General features: G+C 40.1%; 23 non-coding genes across 23 annotated transcripts; all 23 read left to right on the top strand.

Moving 5' to 3' along the window:
- The first annotated feature begins 6,166 nt into the window (after positions 1–6,166).
- trnal-uaa (transfer RNA leucine (anticodon UAA)) lies at positions 6,167–6,249 on the top strand. Its single transcript has one exon. It is a non-coding gene; the product is annotated as a tRNA-Leu (tRNA).
- A 745-nt stretch (positions 6,250–6,994) lies between these two features.
- trnal-uaa (transfer RNA leucine (anticodon UAA)) lies at positions 6,995–7,077 on the top strand. Its single transcript has one exon. It is a non-coding gene; the product is annotated as a tRNA-Leu (tRNA).
- Positions 7,078–7,823: 746 nt separating this feature from the next.
- trnal-uaa (transfer RNA leucine (anticodon UAA)) lies at positions 7,824–7,906 on the top strand. The gene has a single exon. It is a non-coding gene; the product is annotated as a tRNA-Leu (tRNA).
- A 746-nt stretch (positions 7,907–8,652) lies between these two features.
- On the top strand, positions 8,653–8,735 carry trnal-uaa (transfer RNA leucine (anticodon UAA)). The gene has a single exon. It is a non-coding gene; the product is annotated as a tRNA-Leu (tRNA).
- A 745-nt stretch (positions 8,736–9,480) lies between these two features.
- Positions 9,481–9,563, top strand: trnal-uaa (transfer RNA leucine (anticodon UAA)). Its single transcript has one exon. It is a non-coding gene; the product is annotated as a tRNA-Leu (tRNA).
- A 745-nt stretch (positions 9,564–10,308) lies between these two features.
- On the top strand, positions 10,309–10,391 carry trnal-uaa (transfer RNA leucine (anticodon UAA)). The gene has a single exon. It is a non-coding gene; the product is annotated as a tRNA-Leu (tRNA).
- Positions 10,392–11,137: 746 nt separating this feature from the next.
- Positions 11,138–11,220, top strand: trnal-uaa (transfer RNA leucine (anticodon UAA)). The gene has a single exon. It is a non-coding gene; the product is annotated as a tRNA-Leu (tRNA).
- Positions 11,221–11,967: 747 nt separating this feature from the next.
- trnal-uaa (transfer RNA leucine (anticodon UAA)) lies at positions 11,968–12,050 on the top strand. Its single transcript has one exon. It is a non-coding gene; the product is annotated as a tRNA-Leu (tRNA).
- Positions 12,051–12,795: 745 nt separating this feature from the next.
- Positions 12,796–12,878, top strand: trnal-uaa (transfer RNA leucine (anticodon UAA)). Its single transcript has one exon. It is a non-coding gene; the product is annotated as a tRNA-Leu (tRNA).
- Positions 12,879–13,623: 745 nt separating this feature from the next.
- On the top strand, positions 13,624–13,706 carry trnal-uaa (transfer RNA leucine (anticodon UAA)). Its single transcript has one exon. It is a non-coding gene; the product is annotated as a tRNA-Leu (tRNA).
- Positions 13,707–14,451: 745 nt separating this feature from the next.
- Positions 14,452–14,534, top strand: trnal-uaa (transfer RNA leucine (anticodon UAA)). The gene has a single exon. It is a non-coding gene; the product is annotated as a tRNA-Leu (tRNA).
- Positions 14,535–15,279: 745 nt separating this feature from the next.
- On the top strand, positions 15,280–15,362 carry trnal-uaa (transfer RNA leucine (anticodon UAA)). Its single transcript has one exon. It is a non-coding gene; the product is annotated as a tRNA-Leu (tRNA).
- A 745-nt stretch (positions 15,363–16,107) lies between these two features.
- Positions 16,108–16,190, top strand: trnal-uaa (transfer RNA leucine (anticodon UAA)). The gene has a single exon. It is a non-coding gene; the product is annotated as a tRNA-Leu (tRNA).
- Positions 16,191–16,935: 745 nt separating this feature from the next.
- Positions 16,936–17,018, top strand: trnal-uaa (transfer RNA leucine (anticodon UAA)). The gene has a single exon. It is a non-coding gene; the product is annotated as a tRNA-Leu (tRNA).
- A 745-nt stretch (positions 17,019–17,763) lies between these two features.
- Positions 17,764–17,846, top strand: trnal-uaa (transfer RNA leucine (anticodon UAA)). The gene has a single exon. It is a non-coding gene; the product is annotated as a tRNA-Leu (tRNA).
- A 745-nt stretch (positions 17,847–18,591) lies between these two features.
- Positions 18,592–18,674, top strand: trnal-uaa (transfer RNA leucine (anticodon UAA)). The gene has a single exon. It is a non-coding gene; the product is annotated as a tRNA-Leu (tRNA).
- A 746-nt stretch (positions 18,675–19,420) lies between these two features.
- trnal-uaa (transfer RNA leucine (anticodon UAA)) lies at positions 19,421–19,503 on the top strand. Its single transcript has one exon. It is a non-coding gene; the product is annotated as a tRNA-Leu (tRNA).
- A 746-nt stretch (positions 19,504–20,249) lies between these two features.
- On the top strand, positions 20,250–20,332 carry trnal-uaa (transfer RNA leucine (anticodon UAA)). The gene has a single exon. It is a non-coding gene; the product is annotated as a tRNA-Leu (tRNA).
- Positions 20,333–21,077: 745 nt separating this feature from the next.
- On the top strand, positions 21,078–21,160 carry trnal-uaa (transfer RNA leucine (anticodon UAA)). Its single transcript has one exon. It is a non-coding gene; the product is annotated as a tRNA-Leu (tRNA).
- A 745-nt stretch (positions 21,161–21,905) lies between these two features.
- On the top strand, positions 21,906–21,988 carry trnal-uaa (transfer RNA leucine (anticodon UAA)). The gene has a single exon. It is a non-coding gene; the product is annotated as a tRNA-Leu (tRNA).
- A 745-nt stretch (positions 21,989–22,733) lies between these two features.
- Positions 22,734–22,816, top strand: trnal-uaa (transfer RNA leucine (anticodon UAA)). The gene has a single exon. It is a non-coding gene; the product is annotated as a tRNA-Leu (tRNA).
- Positions 22,817–23,561: 745 nt separating this feature from the next.
- Positions 23,562–23,644, top strand: trnal-uaa (transfer RNA leucine (anticodon UAA)). The gene has a single exon. It is a non-coding gene; the product is annotated as a tRNA-Leu (tRNA).
- A 745-nt stretch (positions 23,645–24,389) lies between these two features.
- trnal-uaa (transfer RNA leucine (anticodon UAA)) lies at positions 24,390–24,472 on the top strand. The gene has a single exon. It is a non-coding gene; the product is annotated as a tRNA-Leu (tRNA).
- Positions 24,473–24,492: the final 20 nt, after the last annotated feature.

Below are 24,492 nucleotides of genomic sequence, written 5' to 3'. Positions count from 1 at the left end.
TAATAGTGAAGAAGTAAAAACTATGAAATAACACATAGGGAATCACGTAGTAACCAAAAAAGTGTTAAACAAATCTAAATACATTTTATATTTGAGATTCTTCAAAGTAGCCACCCTTTGCCTTGATGAGAGCTTTCCACACTCTTGGCATTCTCTCAACCAGCTTCATGAGGTGGTCACCTCATGCCTTGTTAAAAGTTAATTTGTGGAATTTATTTCCTTCTTAATGCGTTTGAGCCAATCAGTTGTGTTGTGACAAGGTAGGGGTGGTATACAGAACATACCCCTATTTGGTAAAAGACCAAGTCCATATTATGGCAAGAACAGCTCATATAAGCAAAGAGAAACGACAGTCCATCATTACTTTGAGACATGAAGGGCAGTCAATCTGAAAAGTTTCAAGAATTTGGAAAGTTTCTTCAAGTTCAGTCGCAAAAACCATCAAGCGCAACGATGAAACTGTCTCTCATTAGGACCGCCACAGGAAAGGAAGACCCAGAGTTACTACTGCTGCAGAGGATAAGTTCAACATGAACTGTTCAGAGGAGACTGCGTGAATCAGGTCTTCATGTTAGAATTGCGGCAAAGAAACGACAACTAAAGGACAACAATAATAAGAAGAGACTTCTTGGCTTGGGCTTAGAATCACAAGCAATCGACATTAGACCGGTGTAAATCTGTCTTTTGCTCTGATGACTCCAGTTTTGAGATTTTTGGTTCCAACCGCCGTGTCTTTATGAGACGCAGAGTAGGTTAACGGATGATCTCCGCATGTGTGGTTCCCACCGTGTGTCAGATCCTGACCCTTGTAAGAGGTCATTTTCCATAGTAGAGTGGTCAGGGCGTGAATGGGGGTTGTTTTGGGTGTGTTTTGGGGTTTCTGTTTCATTGTGGGGTGTCTAGATTTCTATTTCTATGTTTTCATTTTCTATGTGTTGGCCAGGTATGGTTTCCAATCAGAGGCAGCTGTCTATCGTTGTCTCTGATTGGAAGCCATACTTAGGTAGCCTGTTTTCCATGTGTGGGTTGTTATCTTTTGAGTAATGTGTTTTCCTCTCTGCGTCATGGTTTGTTGTTTTTGTGTATTCAAGTATTTTCGTGCATTGCATTTAGTTTCACTATAAATAAAATATGTGGAAATACGAACACGCTGCATTTTGGTCCGATCCTTCAGAAAGACGTGACAGAATCACCCACCACCAAAGGACCAAGCAGCATGGGCCGATGGACTGGACATGGGAGGACCTCCGTTGTTGCCTTGCCTGTTGATCTCGTTGCTGTACCTCCCTCGCTGCTTCCACCTGTTCCCATGGGAGGCGATCCCTTCCGACCTGGATCTCCTGCCACGTCCAGGATCCTTTTCCATCCAGGATGTGCACACGGGTAGATTGGCGAAGGCGGTTTTAGGGCCTGAGCCAACTCCCCGTGCTTACCGTGGGGAGCGAGTGACCGAACAAGCACCGTGGTATGCGGTGATGCGCACTGTGTCGCCCATGCACACTCACAGCCAGTGCGCTCGGTACAAGCTCCTCACCGTTGCCATGCTAGAGTTGGCCATCAGCCAGGAAGAAGTGTGCCGGCTCAGCGTATCTGTCTCCAGTGAGTCTCTACGGCCCAGGTTATCCTGCGCCTGCTCTATGCACGGTACCCCTCGTTCACCAGCACATACCAGTTCGTCCTGTGCCAGCGATCAGCCCTTGCTGGGCTCAAATAACCATCCAGTCAGGACGGGGTGTGCCAGCCCTAAGCTCCAGACCTCCAGTGCGCCTCCAAAGCCCAGTACGTCCTGTACCTCCTCCTCGCACTTGCCCTGAGGTGCGTGTTACTAGTCTGGCGCCTCCTATGCCAGCCCCACGCATCAGGCCTCCAGTGCGCCTGCCCAGTCCGGGGTGTCCTGTTCCTGCTCCCCGCACCCTCCCTGAGGTGCATGTTACTAGTCTGGCGCCTCCTATGCCAGCCCCACGCATCAGGCCTCCAGTGCGCCTGCCCAGTCCGGGGTGTCCTGTTCCTGCTCCCTGCACTCGCCCTGAGGTGCGCGTTACTAGTCTGGCGCCTCCTATGCCAGCCCCACGTATCAGGCCTCCAGTGCGCATCCCCAGTCCGGAGCCTCCATCGACGCTCCCCAGTCCGGAGCCTCCATCGACGCTCCCCAGTCCGGAGCCTCCAGCGACGCTTCCCAGTCCGGAGCCTCCAGCGACGCTTCCCAGTCCGGAGCCTCCAGCGACGCTCCCTAGTCCGGGGCCTTCAGAGGCGGTCTGCAGCCCAGAGCCTTCAGCGGCGCCCTGCAGCCCAGAGCCTTCAGCGGCGGCCTGCAGCCCAGAGCCTTCAGCGGCGGCCTGCAGCCCAGAACCTTCAGCGGCGGCCTGCAGCCCAGATCCTCCAGCGGCGGTTTACAGCACAGAGCTTCCGGTAATGATCTACAGTCCAATTTCTCCGATAATGATCCACAGGTCAGTGTTACGGAAGCGGAGGGATCTGCGGGCGGAACGGAGATTACGCCCTGAGCCAGAGCCACCTCCGTTGCTGGAGGATTGGAGGGAGAGGAGGGTTCTGGTTGTAGTACTAGAGCCGCCACAGACTTTTGTCACCCTCCCTACCCTCCCTTTGTGTTTGGGGTTGTTTTGTTGGGTTTTGTTTGGGTGCAGTAGGGGTCTGCACCTTTGGGGGGGGGGGGTACTGTCACGTCCTGACCCTTGTAAGAGGTCATTTTCCATAGTAGAGTGGTCAGGGCGTGAATGGGGGTTGTTTTGGGTGTGTTTTGGGGTTTCTGTTTCGTTGTGGGGTGTCTAGATTTCTATTTTTATGGTTTCCTTTTCTATGCGTTGGCCAGGTATGGTTTCCAATCAGAGGCAGCTGTCTATCGTTGTCTCTGATTGGAAGCCATACTTAGGTAGCCTGTTTTCCATGTGTGGGTTGTTATTTTTTGAGTAATGTGTTTTCCTCTCTGAGTCACGGTTTGTTGTTTTTGTGTATTCAAGTATTTTCGTGTATTGCATTTAGTTTCACTATAAATAAAATATGTGTAACTACGAACACGCTGCATTTTGGTCTGATCATTCAGACAGCCGTGACACCGTGAAGCATGGAGTAGGAAGTGTGATGGTGTGGGGGTGCTTAGCTGGTGACACTGTCAGTGATTTATTTAGAATTCAAAGCACACTTAATCAGCATGGCTACCGCAGCATTCTGCAGCGATACGCTATCCCATCTGGTTTACGTTTAGTGGGACTATCATTTGTCTTCCAACAGAACAATGACCCAAAAAACACCTCCAGGCTGTGTAATGGCTATTTGACCAAGGAGGAGAGTAATGGAGTGCTTAATCAGATGACCTGGCCTCCACAATCACCCGACCTCAACCCAACTGAGATGATTAGAGATGAGTTGAACCGCAGAGTGATGGAAAAGCAGCCAACAAGTGCTTTGCATATGTGGGAACACCTTCAAGACTGTTGGAAAAGCATTCCAGGTGGAGCTGGTAGAGAGAATGCCAAGAGTGCACAAAGATGTCATCAAGGCAAAGGGTGGCTACTTTGAAGAATCTAAAATATACAATATGTTTTCATTTGTTTAACACTTTTTTGGGTTACTACATGATTCCATATGTGTTATTTCATAGTTTTGATGTCTTCACTACTATTCTACAACGTAGAAGATTGTAAAAAATAAAGAAAAACCCTTGAATGAGTAGGTGTGTCCAAACTTTTGACTGGTACTGCATATATCTATATATAAAGTTGAAGACGGCAGTTTACATACACCTTAGCCAAATACATTTATACTTGTGTACTATTATTTGTACAGATGAACATGGTACCTTCAGGCATTTGGAAATTGCTCCCAAGGATGAACCAGACTTGTGGAGATCTAGCACAGAGGTAGCAGCATCATGTTGTGGGGGTGCTTTGCTGCTGGAGGGATTGGTGCACTTCACAAAATAGATGGCATCATGAGGGAGGAAAATTATGTGGATATTTTGAAGCAATGTCTCAAGACATCATTCAGGAAGTTAAAGCTTGGTCGCAAATGGGTCTTCCATGTGGACAATGACCCCAAGCACACTTTCAAAGTTGTGGCAAAATGGCTTAAGGATAACAAAGTCAAGGTATTGGCGTGGCTATCACAAAGCCCTGACCTCAATCCTATAGAAAATGTGTGGGCAGAACTGAAAAAGTGTGTGCGAGCAAGGAGGCCTACAAACCTGACTCAGTTACACCAGCTCTGTAAGGAGGGATGAGCCAAAATTCAACCAACTTATTGTGGGAAGCTTGTGGAAGGCTACCCGAAAACTTTGCCCCAAGTTAAACAATTTAAAGGCAATGCTACCAAATACTAATTGAGTGTATGTAAACTTCTGACCCACTGGGAATGTGATGAAAGAAATAAAAGCTGAAATTAATAATTCTCTCTACTATTATTCGGACATTTCACATTCCTAACTGACCTAAGATGGAATATTTACTCTGATTAAATGTCAGGAATTGTGAAAAACTGAGTTTAAATGTATTTGGCTAAAGTGTATGTAAACTTCCGACTTCAACTGTATATATATGTATTTATACATACACTACCTTTCAAAATGTTGGGCTCACTTAGAAATGTCCTTGTTACAGTGTAGACATTGTTAATGTTGTAAATGACTATTGTAGCTGGAAACGGCTGATTTTTAATGGAATATCTACATAGGCGTACAGAGGCCCATTATCAGCAACCATCACTCCTGTGTTCCAATGGCATGGTGTGTTAGCTAATCCAAGTTTATCATTTTAAAAGGCTAATTGATCATAAGAAAACCCTTTTGCAATTATGTTAGCACAGCATAAAACTGTTGTTCTGATTAAAGAAGCAATAAAACTGGCCTTCTTTAGACGAGCTGAACATCTCGAGCATCAGCATTTGTGGGTTCGATTACAGGCGCAAAATGGCCAGAAATAAAGAACTTTCTCCTGAAACTCGTCAGTCTATTTTTGTTCTGAGAAATGAAGGCTATTCCATGCGAGAAATTGCAAAGAAACTGAAGATCTCGTACAACGCTGTGTACTTCTCCCTTCACAGAACAGCGCAAACTGGCTCTAACCAGAATAGGAAGAGGAGTGGGAGGCCTCGGTGCACAACTGAGCAAGAGAACAAGTACATTAGAGTGTTTAGTTTGAGAAACAGATGCCTCACAAGTCCTCAACTGGCAGCTTCAATAAATAGTACCCGCAAAACACCAGTCACAAAGTCAACAGTGAAGAGGCGACTCCAGGATGCTGGCCTTCTAGGCAGAGTTCTTCTGTCCTGTGTCTGTGTTCTTTTGCCCATCTTAATCTATTGTTTTTATTGGCCAGTCTGAGATCTGGCTTTTTATTTGCAACTCTGCCAAGAAGGCCAGCATCCCGGAATCGCCTCTTCACTGTTGACATTGAGATTGGTGTTTTGTGGGTACTATTTAATGAAGCTTGGGAGGACCGTTTCCAGCTACAACAGTCATTTACAACATTAACAATGTCTACACTGTATTTCTGATCAATTTGATGTTATTTGATGTTATTTTAAATGGACAAAAAAAGTGTTTTTCTTTCAAAAACAAGCACATTTCTAAGTGACCCTAAACTGTAATTGTTATTCTTCTTGCTTCGAAACCCCATTCTTGTATTAAGTTTGATTTGGATGCCAACAAGTCTCGTTTAGATATTGTCTGGCTTAAAGCCAAAATAACTGACTGTGTGATCCTCATTCCAATTTCACTGGGCTCTTGATCGTACCTTATCTACACCAGGATGGCTGAGTGGTTTAGACATTGGAATAAAAATCCAATGAACAGTATGTTCTCATGGGTACCAACCCCATTCCTGGAAAAAGCTTACTTTGGATGTAATCAACCCTACTTTCACTCATTTACATTTAGCGTGGATCAAATCTCAATGAAATTTCTATGACAAGTTCTTCCATTTTGACTCAGCTCTTGTTAATCTTTTAGAAACACCTGGGTGGCAGTGTGTTTAAGGCGTTAGACTCATGACCGAAATTAAAATGTTCTTGTTGGTTCGAAACCTACATCTGGTTGAACATTTGATTTGGATGTAATCAAGTTTCATTTACATATTGTCTGGATCAAAGCCAAAAGATCTGACTGTGTGCTCCTTATTCCATTTTGACTGGGCCCTTGATTTTGTGTCCTTTCACCAGGATGGCCGAGAGGTTAAGGCGTTGGACTTAAGATCCAATGGACATATGTCCTCGTGGGTTCGAACCCCACTTCTGGTAGAAGTTTATCTTTGATTTGGATGTTGTCAATTGTACTTTCACTCGTTCGAAGTTTGTTTAGATAGAAGTTGAAAGAACTGACTCTGTTCCCCTTATTCCTCCTTGACTTAGCAAGTGTTTATTCTTTAAAACACAAAAGATGGCTGAGTGGTTAAGGTGTTAGAGTCGTGATCAACTGAATTATTATTCGTCTTGCTTCGAAACCCAATTCTTGTATTAAGTTTGATTTGGATGTCAACAAGTCTCATTTAGATATTGTCTGGCTCAAAGCCAAAATAACTGACTGTGTGCTCCTCATTCCAATTTCACTGGGCTCTTGATCGTACTTTATTTACACCAGGATGGATGAGCGGTTTAGACGTTGGAATAAAAATCCAATGAACAGTATGTTCTTGAGGGTACCAACCCGATTCCTGGAAAAAGTTTACTTTGGATGTAATCAACCGTCCTTTCACTCATTTACATTTAGCGTGGATCAAATCTGAACGAAACGACTATGACAAGTTCTTCCATTTTGACTCAGCTCTTGTTAATCTTTTAGAAACACCTGGTTGGCAGTGTGTTTAAGGCGTTAGACTCATGATCGTAATAAAATGTTCTTGTTGATTCGAAACCTACATCTGGTAGAATGTTTGATTTGGATGTAATCAAGTTTAATTTAGGTATTGTCTGGATCAAAGCCAAAACATCTGACTGTGTGCTCCTTATTCCATTTTGACTGGGCCCTTGATTTTGTGATCTTTACACCAGGATGGCCGAGAGGTTAAGGCGTTGGACTTAAGATCCAATGGACATATGTCCTCGTGGGTTCGAACCCCACTTCTGGTAGAAGTTTATCTTTGATTTGGATGTTGTCAATTGTCCTATCACTCGTTCGAAGTTTGTTTAGATCAAAGTTGAAAGAATTGACTTTCTTCCCCTTATTCCTCCTTGACTGAGCAAGTGTTTATTCTTTAAAACACAAAAGATGGCTGAGTGGTTAAGGTGTTAGAGTCATTATCATCTTAATTATTATTCTTCTTGCTTCGAAACCCCATTCTTGTATTAAGTTTGATTTGGATGTCAACAAGTCTCATTTAGATATTGTCTGGCTCAAAGCCAAAATAACTGACTGTGTGCTCCTCATTCCAATTTCACTGGGCTCTTGATCGTACTTTATTTACACCAGGATGGATGAGCGGTTTAGATGTTGGAATAAAAATCCAATGAACAGTATGTTCTTGAGGGTACCAACCCGATCCCTGGAAAAAGTTTACTTTGGATGTAATCAACCGTCCTTTCAATCATTTACATTTAGCGTGGATCAAATCTGAACGAAATGACTATGACAAGTTCTTCCATTTTGACTCAGCTCTTGTTAATCTTTTAGAAACACCTGGTTGGCAGTGTGTTTAAGGCATTAGACTCATGATCGTAATAAAATGTTCTTGTTGGTTCGAAACCTACATCTGGATGGAATGTTTGATTTGGATGTAATTAAGTTTCATTAACTTACTGTCTGGATCAAAGCCAAAAGATCTGACTGTGTGTTCCTTATTCCATTTTGACTGGGCCCTTGATTTTGTGATCTTTACACCAGGATGGCCGAGAGGTTAAGGCGTTGGACTTAAGATCCAATGGACATATGTCCTCGTGGGTTCGAACCCCACTTCTGGTAGAAGTTTATCTTTGATTTGGATGTTGTCAATTGTCCTATCACTCGTTCGAAGTTTGTTTAGATCAAAGTTGAAAGAATTGACTTTCTTCCCCTTATTCCTCCTTGACTGAGCAAGTGTTTATTCTTTAAAACACAAAAGATGGCTGAGTGGTTAAGGTGTTAGAGTCATTATCATCTTAATTATTATTCTTCTTGCTTCGAAACCCCATTCTTGTATTAAGTTTGATTTGGATGTCAACAAGTCTCATTTAGATATTGTCTGGCTCAAAGCCAAAATAACTGACTGTGTGCTCCTCATTCCAATTTCACTGGGCTCTTGATCGTACTTTATTTACACCAGGATGGATGAGCGGTTTAGACGTTGGAATAAAAATCCAATGAACAGTATGTTCTTGAGGGTACCAACCCGATTCCTGGAAAAAGTTTACTTTGGATGTAATCAACCGTCCTTTCACTCATTTACATTTAGCGTGGATCAAATCTGAACGAAACTGACTATGACAAGTTCTTCCATTTTGACTCAGCTCTTGTTAATCTTTTAGAAACACCTGGTTGGCAGTGTGTTTAAGGCGTTAGACTCATGATCGTAATAAAATGTTCTTGTTGATTCGAAACCTACATCTGGTAGAATGTTTGATTTGGATGTAATCAAGTTTCATTTAGGTATTGTCTGGATCAAAGCCAAAAGATCTGACTGTGTGCTCCTTATTCCATTTTGACTGGGCCCTTGATTTTGTGATCTTTACACCAGGATGGCCGAGAGGTTAAGGCGTTGGACTTAAGATCCAATGGACATATGTCCTCGTGGGTTCGAACCCCACTTCTGGTAGAAGTTTATCTTTGATTTGGATGTTGTCAATTGTCCTATCACTCGTTCGAAGTTTGTTTAGATAGAAGTTGAAAGAATTGACTTTTTTCCCCTTATTCCTCCTTGACTGAGCAAGTGTTTATTCTTTAAAACACAAAAGATGGCTGAGTGGTTGAGGTGTTAGAGTCATTATCATCTTAATTATTATTCTTCTTGCTTCGAAACCCCATTCTTGTATTAAGTTTGATTTGGATGTCAACAAGTCTCATTTAGATATTGTCTGGCTCAAAGCCAAAATAACTGACTGTGTGCTCCTCATTCCAATTTCACTGGGCTCTTGATCGTACTTTATTTACACCAGGATGGATGAGCGGTTTAGATGTTGGAATAAAAATCCAATGAACAGTATGTTCTTGAGGGTACCAACCCGATTCCTGGAAAAAGTTTACTTTGGATGTAATCAACCGTCCTTTCACTCATTTACATTTAGCGTGGATCAAATCTGAACGAAACGACTATGACAAGTTCTTCCATTTTGACTCAGCTCTTGTTAATCTTTTAGAAACACCTGGTTGGCAGTGTGTTTAAGGCGTTAGACTCATGATCGTAATAAAATGTTCTTGTTGATTCGAAACCTACATCTGGTAGAATGTTTGATTTGGATGTAATCAAGTTTCATTTAGGTATTGTCTGGATCAAAGCCAAAAGATCTGACTGTGTGCTCCTTATTCCATTTTGACTGGGCCCTTGATTTTGTGATCTTTACACCAGGATGGCCGAGAGGTTAAGGCGTTGGACTTAAGATCCAATGGACATATGTCCTCGTGGGTTCGAACCCCACTTCTGGTAGAAGTTTATCTTTAATTTGGATGTTGTCAATTGTCCTATCACTCGTTCGAAGTTTGTTTAGATCAAAGTTGAAAGAATTGACTTTCTTCCCCTTATTCCTCCTTGACTGAGCAAGTGTTTATTCTTTAAAACACAAAAGATGGCTGAGTGGTTAAGGTGTTAGAGTCATTATCATCTTAATTGTTATTCTTCTTGCTTCGAAACCCCATTCTTGTATTAAGTTTGATTTGGATGTCAACAAGTCTCATTTAGATATTGTCTGGCTCAAAGCCAAAATAACTGACTGTGTGCTCCTCATTCCAATTTCACTGGGCTCTTGATCGTACTTTATTTACACCAGGATGGATGAGCGGTTTAGATGTTGGAATAAAAATCCAATGAACAGTATGTTCTTGAGGGTACCAACCCGATTCCTGGAAAAAGTTTACTTTGGATGTAATCAACCGTCCTTTCACTCATTTACATTTAGCGTGGATCAAATCTGAACGAAACGACTATGACAAGTTCTTCCATTTTGACTCAGCTCTTGTTAATCTTTTAGAAACACCTGGTTGGCAGTGTGTTTAAGGCGTTAGACTCATGATCGTAATAAAATGTTCTTGTTGATTCGAAACCTACATCTGGTAGAATGTTTGATTTGGATGTAATCAAGTTTCATTTAGGTATTGTCTGGATCAAAGCCAAAAGATCTGACTGTGTGCTCCTTATTCCATTTTGACTGGGCCCTTGATTTTGTGATCTTTACACCAGGATGGCCGAGAGGTTAAGGCGTTGGACTTAAGATCCAATGGACATATGTCCTCGTGGGTTCGAACCCCACTTCTGGTAGAAGTTTATCTTTGATTTGGATGTTGTCAATTGTCCTATCACTCGTTCGAAGTTTGTTTAGATCAAAGTTGAAAGAATTGACTTTCTTCCCCTTATTCCTCCTTGACTGAGCAAGTGTTTATTCTTTAAAACACAAAAGATGGCTGAGTGGTTAAGGTGTTAGAGTCATTATCATCTTAATTATTATTCTTCTTGCTTCGAAACCCCATTCTTGTATTAAGTTTGATTTGGATGTCAACAAGTCTCATTTAGATATTGTCTGGCTCAAAGCCAAAATAACTGACTGTGTGCTCCTCATTCCAATTTCACTGGGCTCTTGATCGTACTTTATTTACACCAGGATGGATGAGCGGTTTAGATGTTGGAATAAAAATCCAATGAACAGTATGTTCTTGAGGGTACCAACCCGATTCCTGGAAAAAGTTTACTTTGGATGTAATCAACCGTCCTTTCACTCATTTACATTTAGCGTGGATCAAATCTGAACGAAACTGACTATGACAAGTTCTTCCATTTTGACTCAGCTCTTGTTAATCTTTTAGAAACACCTGGTTGGCAGTGTGTTTAAGGCGTTAGACTCATGATCGTAATAAAATGTTCTTGTTGATTCGAAACCTACATCTGGTAGAATGTTTGATTTGGATGTAATCAAGTTTCATTTAGGTATTGTCTGGATCAAAGCCAAAAGATCTGACTGTGTGCTCCTTATTCCATTTTGACTGGGCCCTTGATTTTGTGATCTTTACACCAGGATGGCCGAGAGGTTAAGGCGTTGGACTTAAGATCCAATGGACATATGTCCTCGTGGGTTCGAACCCCACTTCTGGTAGAAGTTTATCTTTGATTTGGATGTTGTCAATTGTCCTATCACTCGTTCGAAGTTTGTTTAGATCAAAGTTGAAAGAATTGACTTTCTTCCCCTTATTCCTCCTTGACTGAGCAAGTGTTTATTCTTTAAAACACAAAAGATGGCTGAGTAGGTTAAGGTGTTAGAGTCATTATCATCTTAATTATTATTCTTCTTGCTTCGAAACCCCATTCTTGTATTAAGTTTGATTTGGATGTCAACAAGTCTCATTTAGATATTGTCTGGCTCAAAGCCAAAATAACTGACTGTGTGCTCCTCATTCCAATTTCACTGGGCTCTTGATCGTACTTTATTTACACCAGGATGGATGAGCGGTTTAGATGTTGGAATAAAAATCCAATGAACAGTATGTTCTTGAGGGTACCAACCCGATTCCTGGAAAAAGTTTACTTTGGATGTAATCAACCGTCCTTTCAATCATTTACATTTAGCGTGGATCAAATCTGAACGAAACGACTATGACAAGTTCTTCCATTTTGACTCAGCTCTTGTTAATCTTTTAGAAACACCTGGTTGGCAGTGTGTTTAAGGCGTTAGACTCATGATCGTAATAAAATGTTCTTGTTGATTCGAAAACCTACATCTGGTAGAATGTTTGATTTGGATGTAATCAAGTTTCATTTAGGTATTGTCTGGATCAAAGCCAAAAGATCTGACTGTGTGCTCCTTATTCCATTTTGACTGGGCCCTTGATTTTGTGATCTTTACACCAGGATGGCCGAGAGGTTAAGGCGTTGGACTTAAGATCCAATGGACATATGTCCTCGTGGGTTCGAACCCCACTTCTGGTAGAAGTTTATCTTTGATTTGGATGTTGTCAATTGTCCTATCACTCGTTCGAAGTTTGTTTAGATCAAAGTTGAAAGAATTGACTTTCTTCCCCTTATTCCTCCTTGACTGAGCAAGTGTTTATTCTTTAAAACACAAAAGATGGCTGAGTGGTTAAGGTGTTAGAGTCATTATCAACTTAATTATTATTCGTCTTGCTTCGAAACCCAATTCTTGTATTAAGTTTGATTTGGATGTCAACAAGTCTCATTTACATATTGTCTGGCTCAAAGCCAAAATAACTGACTGTGTGCTCCTCATTCCAATTTCACTGGGCTCTTGATCGTACTTTATTTACACCAGGATGGATGAGCGGTTTAGACGTTGGAATAAAAATCCAATGAACAGTATGTTCTTGAGGGTACCAACCCGATTCCTGGAAAAAGTTTACTTTGGATGTAATCAACCGTCCTTTCACTCATTTACATTTAGCGTGGATCAAATCTGAACGAAACGACTATGACAAGTTCTTCCATTTTGACTCAGCTCTTGTTAATCTTTTAGAAACACCTGGTTGGCAGTGTGTTTAAGGCGTTAGACTCATGATCGTAATAAAATGTTCTTGTTGATTCGAAACCTACATCTGGTAGAATGTTTGATTTGGATGTAATCAAGTTTCATTTAGGTATTGTCTGGATCAAAGCCAAAAGATCTGACTGTGTGCTCCTTATTCCATTTTGACTGGGCCCTTGATTTTGTGATCTTTACACCAGGATGGCCGAGAGGTTAAGGCGTTGGACTTAAGATCCAATGGACATATGTCCTCGTGGGTTCGAACCCCACTTCTGGTAGAAGTTTATCTTTAATTTGGATGTTGTCAATTGTCCTATCACTCGTTCGAAGTTTGTTTAGATCAAAGTTGAAAGAATTGACTTTCTTCCCCTTATTCCTCCTTGACTGAGCAAGTGTTTATTCTTTAAAACACAAAAGATGGCTGAGTGGTTAAGGTGTTAGAGTCATTATCATCTTAATTGTTATTCTTCTTGCTTCGAAACCCCATTCTTGTATTAAGTTTGATTTGGATGTCAACAAGTCTCATTTAGATATTGTCTGGCTCAAAGCCAAAATAACTGACTGTGTGCTCCTCATTCCAATTTCACTGGGCTCTTGATCGTACTTTATTTACACCAGGATGGATGAGCGGTTTAGACGTTGGAATAAAAATCCAATGAACAGTATGTTCTTGAGGGTACCAACCCGATTCCTGGAAAAAGTTTACTTTGGATGTAATCAACCGTCCTTTCACTCATTTACATTTAGCGTGGATCAAATCTGAACGAAACGACTATGACAAGTTCTTCCATTTTGACTCAGCTCTTGTTAATCTTTTAGAAACACCTGGTTGGCAGTGTGTTTAAGGCGTTAGACTCATGATCGTAATAAAATGTTCTTGTTGATTCGAAACCTACATCTGGTAGAATGTTTGATTTGGATGTAATCAAGTTTCATTTAGGTATTGTCTGGATCAAAGCCAAAAGATCTGACTGTGTGCTCCTTATTCCATTTTGACTGGGCCCTTGATTTTGTGATCTTTACACCAGGATGGCCGAGAGGTTAAGGCGTTGGACTTAAGATCCAATGGACATATGTCCTCGTGGGTTCGAACCCCACTTCTGGTAGAAGTTTATCTTTGATTTGGATGTTGTCAATTGTCCTATCACTCGTTCGAAGTTTGTTTAGATCAAAGTTGAAAGAATTGACTTTCTTCCCCTTATTCCTCCTTGACTGAGCAAGTGTTTATTCTTTAAAACACAAAAGATGGCTGAGTGGTTAAGGTGTTAGAGTCATTATCATCTTAATTATTATTCTTCTTGCTTCGAAACCCCATTCTTGTATTAAGTTTGATTTGGATGTCAACAAGTCTCATTTAGATATTGTCTGGCTCAAAGCCAAAATAACTGACTGTGTGCTCCTCATTCCAATTTCACTGGGCTCTTGATCGTACTTTATTTACACCAGGATGGATGAGCGGTTTAGATGTTGGAATAAAAATCCAATGAACAGTATGTTCTTGAGGGTACCAACCCGATCCCTGGAAAAAGTTTACTTTGGATGTAATCAACCGTCCTTTCAATCATTTACATTTAGCGTGGATCAAATCTGAACGAAATGACTATGACAAGTTCTTCCATTTTGAATCAGCTCTTGTTAATCTTTTAGAAACACCTGGTTGGCAGTGTGTTTAAGGCGTTAGACTCATGATCGTAATAAAATGTTCTTGTTGATTCGAAACCTACATCTGGTAGAATGTTTGATTTGGATGTAATCAAGTTTCATTTAGGTATTGTCTGGATCAAAGCCAAAAGATCTGACTGTGTGCTCCTTATTCCATTTTGACTGGGCCCTTGATTTTGTGATCTTTACACCAGGATGGCCGAGAGGTTAAGGCGTTGGACTTAAGATCCAATGGACATATGTCCTCGTGGGTTCGAACCCCACTTCTGGTAGAAGTTTATCTTTGATTTGGATGTTGTCAATTGTCCTATCACTCGTTCGAAGTTTGTTTAGATCAAAGTTGAAAGAATTGACTTTCTTCCCCTTATTCCTCCTTGACTGAGCAAGTGTTTATTCTTTAAAACACAAAAGATGGCTGAGTAGTTGAGGTGTTAGAGTCATAATCAACTTAATTATTATTCGTCTTGCTTCGAAACCCCATTCTTGTATTAAGTTTGATTTGGATGTCAACAAGTCTCATTTAGATATTGTCTGGCTCAAAGCCAAAATAACTGACTGTGTGCTCCTCATTCCAATTTCACTGGGCTCTTGATCGTACTTTATTTACACCAGGATGGATGAGCGGTTTAGATGTTGGAATAAAAATCCAATGAACAGTATGTTCTTGAGGGTACCAACCCGATTCCTGGAAAAAGTTTACTTTGGATGTAATCAACCGTCCTTTCAATCATTTACATTTAGCGTGGATCAAATCTGAACGAAATGACTATGACAAGTTCTTCCATTTTGACTCAGCTCTTGTTAATCTTTTAGAAACACCTGGTTGGCAGTGTGTTTAAGGCGTTAGACTCATGATCGTAATAAAATGTTCTTGTTGATTCGAAACCTACATCTGGTAGAATGTTTGATTTGGATGTAATCAAGTTTCATTTAGGTATTGTCTGGATCAAAGCCAAAAGATCTGACTGTGTGCTCCTTATTCCATTTTGACTGGGCCCTTGATTTTGTGATCTTTACACCAGGATGGCCGAGAGGTTAAGGCGTTGGACTTAAGATCCAATGGACATATGTCCTCGTGGGTTCGAACCCCACTTCTGGTAGAAGTTTATCTTTGATTTGGATGTTGTCAATTGTCCTATCACTCGTTCGAAGTTTGTTTAGATCAAAGTTGAAAGAATTGACTTTCTTCCCCTTATTCCTCCTTGACTGAGCAAGTGTTTATTCTTTAAAACACAAAAGATGGCTGAGTGGTTAAGGTGTTAGAGTCATTATCATCTTAATTATTATTCTTCTTGCTTCGAAACCCCATTCTTGTATTAAGTTTGATTTGGATGTCAACAAGTCTCATTTAGATATTGTCTGGCTCAAAGCCAAAATAACTGACTGTGTGCTCCTCATTCCAATTTCACTGGGCTCTTGATCGTACTTTATTTACACCAGGATGGATGAGCGGTTTAGATGTTGGAATAAAAATCCAATGAACAGTATGTTCTTGAGGGTACCAACCCGATTCCTGGAAAAAGTTTACTTTGGATGTAATCAACCGTCCTTTCACTCATTTACATTTAGCGTGGATCAAATCTGAACGAAACGACTATGACAAGTTCTTCCATTTTGACTCAGCTCTTGTTAATCTTTTAGAAACACCTGGTTGGCAGTGTGTTTAAGGCGTTAGACTCATGATCGTAATAAAATGTTCTTGTTGATTCGAAACCTACATCTGGTAGAATGTTTGATTTGGATGTAATCAAGTTTCATTTAGGTATTGTCTGGATCAAAGCCAAAAGATCTGACTGTGTGCTCCTTATTCCATTTTGACTGGGCCCTTGATTTTGTGATCTTTACACCAGGATGGCCGAGAGGTTAAGGCGTTGGACTTAAGATCCAATGGACATATGTCCTCGTGGGTTCGAACCCCACTTCTGGTAGAAGTTTATCTTTGATTTGGATGTTGTCAATTGTCCTATCACTCGTTCGAAGTTTGTTTAGATCAAAGTTGAAAGAATTGACTTTCTTCCCCTTATTCCTCCTTGACTGAGCAAGTGTTTATTCTTTAAAACACAAAAGATGGCTGAGTGGTTAAGGTGTTAGAGTCATTATCATCTTAATTATTATTCTTCTTGCTTCGAAACCCCATTCTTGTATTAAGTTTGATTTGGATGTCAACAAGTCTCATTTAGATATTGTCTGGCTCAAAGCCAAAATAACTGACTGTGTGCTCCTCATTCCAATTTCACTGGGCTCTTGATCGTACTTTAATTACACCAGGATGGATGAGCGGTACAGACGTTGGAATAAAAATCCAATGAACAGTATGTTCTTGAGGGTACCAACCCCATTCCTGGAAAAAGTTTATTTTGGATGTAATCAACCCTCCTTTCACTCATTTACATTTAGCGTGGATCAAATCTGAACGAAATGACTATGACAAGTTCTTCCATTTTGACTCAGCTCTTGTTAATCTTTTAGAAACACCTGGTTGGCAGTGTGTTTAAGGCGTTAGACTCATGATCGTAATAAAATGTTCTTGTTGTTTCGAAACCTACATCTGGTAGAATGTTTGATTTGGATGTAATCAAGTTTCATTTACGTATTGTCTGGATCAAAGCCAAAAGATCTGACTGTGTGCTCCTTATTCCATTTTGACTGGGCCCTTGATTTTGTGATCTTTACACCAGGATGGCCGAGAGGTTAAGGCGTTGGACTTAAGATCCAATGGACATATGTCCTCGTGGGTTCGAACCCCACTTCTGGTAGAAGTTTATCTTTGATTTGGATGTTGTCAATTGTCCTATCACTCGTTCGAAGTTTGTTTAGATCAAAGTTGAAAGAATTGACTTTCTTCCCCTTATTCCTCCTTGACTGAGCAAGTGTTTATTCTTTAAAACACAAAAGATGGCTGAGTGGTTAAGGTGTTAGAGTCATTATCATCTTAATTATTATTCTTCTTGCTTCGAAACCCCATTCTTGTATTAAGTTTGATTTGGATGTCAACAAGTCTCATTTAGATATTGTCTGGCTCAAAGCCAAAATAACTGACTGTGTGCTCCTCATTCCAATTTCACTGGGCTCTTGATCGTACTTTATTTACACCAGGATGGATGAGCGGTTTAGACGTTGGAATAAAAATCCAATGAACAGTATGTTCTTGAGGGTACCAACCCGATTCCTGGAAAAAGTTTATTTTGGATGTAATCAACCCTCCTTTCACTCATTTACATTTAGCGTGGATCAAATCTGAACGAAATGACTATGACAAGTTCTTCCATTTTGACTCAGCTCTTGTTAATCTTTTAGAAACACCTGGTTGGCAGTGTGTTTAAGGCGTTAGACTCATGATCGTAATAAAATGTTCTTGTTGATTCGAAACCTACATCTGGTAGAATGTTTGATTTGGATGTAATCAAGTTTCATTTAGGTATTGTCTGGATCAAAGCCAAAACATCTGACTGTGTGCTCCTTATTCCATTTTGACTGGGCCCTTGATTTTGTGATCTTTACACCAGGATGGCCGAGAGGTTAAGGCGTTGGACTTAAGATCCAATGGACATATGTCCTCGTGGGTTCGAACCCCACTTCTGGTAGAAGTTTATCTTTGATTTGGATGTTGTCAATTGTCCTATCACTCGTTCGAAGTTTGTTTAGATCAAAGTTGAAAGAATTGACTTTCTTCCCCTTATTCCTCCTTGACTGAGCAAGTGTTTATTCTTTAAAACACAAAAGATGGCTGAGTACTTAAGGTGTTAGAGTCATTATCATCTTAATTATTATTCTTCTTGCTTCGAAACCCCATTCTTGTATTAAGTTTGATTTGGATGTCAACAAGTCTCATTTAGATATTGTCTGGCTCAAAGCCAAAATAACTGACTGTGTGCTCCTCATTCCAATTTCACTGGGCTCTTGATCGTACTTTATTTACACCAGGATGGATGAGCGGTTTAGATGTTGGAATAAAAATCCAATGAACAGTATGTTCTTGAGGGTACCAACCCGATTCCTGGAAAAAGTTTACTTTGGATGTAATCAACCGTCCTTTCAATCATTTACATTTAGCGTGGATCAAATCTGAACGAAACGACTATGACAAGTTCTTCCATTTTGACTCAGCTCTTGTTAATCTTTTAGAAACACCTGGTTGGCAGTGTGTTTAAGGCGTTAGACTCATGATCGTAATAAAATGTTCTTGTTGATTCGAAACCTACATCTGGTAGAATGTTTGATTTGGATGTAATCAAGTTTCATTTAGGTATTGTCTGGATCAAAGCCAAAAGATCTGACTGTGTGCTCCTTATTCCATTTTGACTGGGCCCTTGATTTTGTGATCTTTACACCAGGATGGCCGAGAGGTTAAGGCGTTGGACTTAAGATCCAATGGACATATGTCCTCGTGGGTTCGAACCCCACTTCTGGTAGAAGTTTATCTTTGATTTGGATGTTGTCAATTGTCCTATCACTCGTTCGAAGTTTGTTTAGATCAAAGTTGAAAGAATTGACTTTCTTCCCCTTATTCCTCCTTGACTGAGCAAGTGTTTATTCTTTAAAACACAAAAGATGGCTGAGTAGGTTAAGGTGTTAGAGTCATTATCATCTTAATTGTTATTCTTCTTGCTTCGAAACCCCATTCTTGTATTAAGTTTGATTTGGATGTCAACAAGTCTCATTTAGATATTGTCTGGCTCAAAGCCAAAATAACTGACTGTGTGATCCTCATTTCAATTTCACTGGGCTCTTGATCGTACTTTATTTACACCAGGATGGATGAGCGGTTTAGACGTCGAAATAAAAATCCAATAAACAGTATGTTCTTGAGGGTACCAACCCCATTCCTGGAAAAAGTTTATTTTGGATGTAATCAACCCTTCTTTCACTCATTTACATTTAGCGTGGATCAAATCTGAACGAAACGACTATGACAAGTTCTTCCATTTTGACTCAGCTCTTGTTAATCTTTTAGAAACACCTGGTTGGCAGTGTGTTTAAGGCGTTAGACTCATGATCGTAATAAAATGTTCTTGTTGATTCGAAACCTACATCTGGTAGAATGTTTGATTTGGATGTAATCAAGTTTCATTTAGGTATTGTCTGGATCAAAGCCAAAAGATCTGACTGTGTGCTCCTTATTCCATTTTGACTGGGCCCTTGATTTTGTGATCTTTACACCAGGATGGCCGAGAGGTTAAGGCGTTGGACTTAAGATCCAATGAACATATGTCCTCGTGGGTTCGAACCCCACTTCTGGTAGAATTTTATCTTTGATTTGGATGTTGTCAATTGTCCTATCACTCGTTCGAAGTTTGTTTAGATCAAAGTTGAAAGAATTGACTTTCTTCCCCTTATTCCTCCTTGACTGAGCAAGTGTTTATTCTTTAAAACACAAAAGATGGCTGAGTGGTTAAGGTGTTAGAGTCATTATCATCTTAATTATTATTCTTCTTGCTTCGAAACCCCATTCTTGTATTAAGTTTGATTTGGATGTCAACAAGTCTCATTTAGATATTGTCTGGCTCAAAGCCAAAATAACTGACTGTGTGCTCCTCATTCCAATTTCACTGGGCTCTTGATCGTACTTTATTTACACCAGGATGGATGAGCGGTTTAGATGTTGGAATAAAAATCCAATGAACAGTATGTTCTTGAGGGTACCAACCCGATTCCTGGAAAAAGTTTACTTTGGATGTAATCAACCGTCCTTTCAATCATTTACATTTAGCGTGGATCAAATCTGAACGAAACGACTATGACAAGTTCTTCCATTTTGACTCAGCTCTTGTTAATCTTTTAGAAACACCTGGTTGGCAGTGTGTTTAAGGCGTTAGACTCATGATCGTAATAAAATGTTCTTGTTGATTCGAAAACCTACATCTGGTAGAATGTTTGATTTGGATGTAATCAAGTTTCATTTAGGTATTGTCTGGATCAAAGCCAAAAGATCTGACTGTGTGCTCCTTATTCCATTTTGACTGGGCCCTTGATTTTGTGATCTTTACACCAGGATGGCCGAGAGGTTAAGGCGTTGGACTTAAGATCCAATGGACATATGTCCTCGTGGGTTCGAACCCCACTTCTGGTAGAAGTTTATCTTTAATTTGGATGTTGTCAATTGTCCTATCACTCGTTCGAAGTTTGTTTAGATCAAAGTTGAAAGAATTGACTTTCTTCCCCTTATTCCTCCTTGACTGAGCAAGTGTTTATTCTTTAAAACACAAAAGATGGCTGAGTGGTTAAGGTGTTAGAGTCATTATCATCTTAATTGTTATTCTTCTTGCTTCGAAACCCCATTCTTGTATTAAGTTTGATTTGGATGTCAACAAGTCTCATTTAGATATTGTCTGGCTCAAAGCCAAAATAACTGACTGTGTGATCCTCATTTCAATTTCACTGGGCTCTTGATCGTACTTTATTTACACCAGGATGGATGAGCGGTTTAGACGTTGGAATAAAAATCCAATGAACAGTATGTTCTTGAGGGTACCAACCCGATTCCTGGAAAAAGTTTACTTTGGATGTAATCAACCGTCCTTTCACTCATTTACATTTAGCGTGGATCAAATCTGAACGAAACGACTATGACAAGTTCTTCCATTTTGACTCAGCTCTTGTTAATCTTTTAGAAACACCTGGTTGGCAGTGTGTTTAAGGCGTTAGACTCATGATCGTAATAAAATGTTCTTGTTGATTCGAAACCTACATCTGGTAGAATGTTTGATTTGGATGTAATCAAGTTTAATTTAGGTATTGTCTGGATCAAAGCCAAAACATCTGACTGTGTGCTCCTTATTCCATTTTGACTGGGCCCTTGATTTTGTGATCTTTACACCAGGATGGCCGAGAGGTTAAGGCGTTGGACTTAAGATCCAATGGACATATGTCCTCGTGGGTTCGAACCCCACTTCTGGTAGAAGTTTATCTTTAATTTGGATGTTGTCAATTGTCCTATCACTCGTTCGAAGTTTGTTTAGATCAAAGTTGAAAGAATTGACTTTCTTCCCCTTATTCCTCCTTGACTGAGCAAGTGTTTATTCTTTAAAACACAAAAGATGGCTGAGTGGTTAAGGTGTTAGAGTCATTATCATCTTAATTGTTATTCTTCTTGCTTCGAAACCCCATTCTTGTATTAAGTTTGATTTGGATGTCAACAAGTCTCATTTAGATATTGTCTGGCTCAAAGCCAAAATAACTGACTGTGTGCTCCTCATTCCAATTTCACTGGGCTCTTGATCGTACTTTATTTACACCAGGATGGATGAGCGGTTTAGATGTTGGAATAAAAATCCAATGAACAGTATGTTCTTGAGGGTACCAACCCGATTCCTGGAAAAAGTTTACTTTGGATGTAATCAACCGTCCTTTCACTCATTTACATTTAGCGTGGATCAAATCTGAACGAAACGACTATGACAAGTTCTTCCATTTTGACTCAGCTCTTGTTAATCTTTTAGAAACACCTGGTTGGCAGTGTGTTTAAGGCGTTAGACTCATGATCGTAATAAAATGTTCTTGTTGATTCGAAACCTACATCTGGTAGAATGTTTGATTTGGATGTAATCAAGTTTCATTTAGGTATTGTCTGGATCAAAGCCAAAAGATCTGACTGTGTGCTCCTTATTCCATTTTGACTGGGCCCTTGATTTTGTGATCTTTACACCAGGATGGCCGAGAGGTTAAGGCGTTGGACTTAAGATCCAATGGACATATGTCCTCGTGGGTTCGAACCCCACTTCTGGTAGAAGTTTATCTTTGATTTGGATGTTGTCAATTGTCCTATCACTCGTTCGAAGTTTGTTTAGATCAAAGTTGAAAGAATTGACTTTCTTCCCCTTATTCCTCCTTGACTGAGCAAGTGTTTATTCTTTAAAACACAAAAGATGGCTGAGTAGTTGAGGTGTTAAAGTCATTATCATCTTAATTATTATTCTTCTTGCTTCGAAACCCCATTCTTGTATTAAGTTTGATTTGGATGTCAACAAGTCTCATTTAGATATTGTCTGGCTCAAAGCCAAAATAACTGACTGTGTGCTCCTCATTCCAATTTCACTGGGCTCTTGATCGTACTTTATTTACACCAGGATGGATGAGCGGTTTAGACGTTGGAATAAAAATCCAATGAACAGTATGTTCTTGAGGGTACCAACCCGATTCCTGGAAAAAGTTTACTTTGGATGTAATCAACCGTCCTTTCACTCATTTACATTTAGCGTGGATCAAATCTGAACGAAACGACTATGACAAGTTCTTCCATTTTGACTCAGCTTTTGTTAATCTTTTAGAAACACCTGGTTGGCAGTGTGTTTAAGGCGTTAGACTCATGATCGTAATAAAATGTTCTTGTTGATTCGAAACCTACATCTGGTAGAATGTTTGATTTGGATGTAATCAAGTTTAATTTAGGTATTGTCTGGATCAAAGCCAAAACATCTGACTGTGTGCTCCTTATTCCATTTTGACTGGGCCCTTGATTTTGTGATCTTTACACCAGGATGGCCGAGAGGTTAAGGCGTTGGACTTAAGATCCAATGGACATATGTCCTCGTGGGTTCGAACCCCACTTCTGGTAGAAGTTTATCTTTGATTTGGATGTTGTCAATTGTCCTATCACTCGTTCGAAGTTTGTTTAGATCAAAGTTGAAAGAATTGACTTTCTTCCCCTTATTCCTCCTTGACTGAGCAAGTGTTTATTCTTTAAAACACAAAAGATGGCTGAGTGGTTAAGGTGTTAGAGTCATTATCATCTTAATTATTATTCTTCTTGCTTCGAAACCCCATTCTTGTATTAAGTTTGATTTGGATGTCAACAAGTCTCATTTAGATATTGTCTGGCTCAAAGCCAAAATAACTGACTGTGTGCTCCTCATTCCAATTTCACTGGGCTCTTGATCGTACTTTATTTACACCAGGATGGATGAGCGGTTTAGATGTTGGAATAAAAATCCAATGAACAGTATGTTCTTGAGGGTACCAACCCGATTCCTGGAAAAAGTTTACTTTGGATGTAATCAACCGTCCTTTCAATCATTTACATTTAGCGTGGATCAAATCTGAACGAAATGACTATGACAAGTTCTTCCATTTTGAATCAGCTCTTGTTAATCTTTTAGAAACACCTGGTTGGCAGTGTGTTTAAGGCGTTAGACTCATGATCGTAATAAAATGTTCTTGTTGATTCGAAACCTACATCTGGTAGAATGTTTGATTTGGATGTAATCAAGTTTCATTTAGGTATTGTCTGGATCAAAGCCAAAAGATCTGACTGTGTGCTCCTTATTCCATTTTGACTGGGCCCTTGATTTTGTGATCTTTACACCAGGATGGCCGAGAGGTTAAGGCGTTGGACTTAAGATCCAATGGACATATGTCCTCGTGGGTTCGAACCCCACTTCTGGTAGAAGTTTATCTTTGATTTGGATGTTGTCAATTGTCCTATCACTCGTTCGAAGTTTGTTTAGATCAAAGTTGAAAGAATTGACTTTCTTCCCCTTATTCCTCCTTGACTGAGCAAGTGTTTATTCTTTAAAACACAAAAGATGGCTGAGTGGTTAAGGTGTTAGAGTCATTATCATCTTAATTATTATTCTTCTTGCTTCGAAACCCCATTCTTGTATTAAGTTTGATTTGGATGTCAACAAGTCTCATTTAGATATTGTCTGGCTCAAAGCCAAAATAACTGACTGTGTGCTCCTCATTCCAATTTCACTGGGCTCTTGATCGTACTTTATTTACACCAGGATGGATGAGCGGTTTAGACGTTGGAATAAAAATCCAATGAACAGTATGTTCTTGAGGGTACCAACCCCATTCCTGGAAAAAGTTTATTTTGGATGTAATCAACCCTCCTTTCACTCATTTACATTTAGCGTGGATCAAATCTGAACGAAATGACTATGACAAGTTCTTCCATTTTGACTCAGCTCTTGTTAATCTTTTAGAAACACCTGGTTGGCAGTGTGTTTAAGGCGTTAGACTCATGATCGTAATAAAATGTTCTTGTTGATTCGAAACCTACATCTGGTAGAATGTTTGATTTGGATGTAATCAAGTTTCATTTAGGTATTGTCTGGATCAAAGCCAAAAGATCTGACTGTGTGCTCCTTATTCCATTTTGACTGGGCCCTTGATTTTGTGATCTTTACACCAGGATGGCCGAGAGGTTAAGGCGTTGGACTTAAGATCCAATGGACATATGTCCTCGTGGGTTCGAACCCCACTTCTGGTAGAAGTTTATCTTTGATTTGG

This window comes from Salmo trutta, chromosome 34 (assembly GCF_901001165.1).
Source record: "Salmo trutta chromosome 34, fSalTru1.1, whole genome shotgun sequence".
In the NCBI taxonomy this organism is placed as follows: Eukaryota; Metazoa; Chordata; class Actinopteri; order Salmoniformes; family Salmonidae; genus Salmo; species Salmo trutta.
The sequence above is the reverse complement of the archived record's forward strand: the minus strand, read 5'-3'. Positions and strand labels throughout refer to the sequence as shown.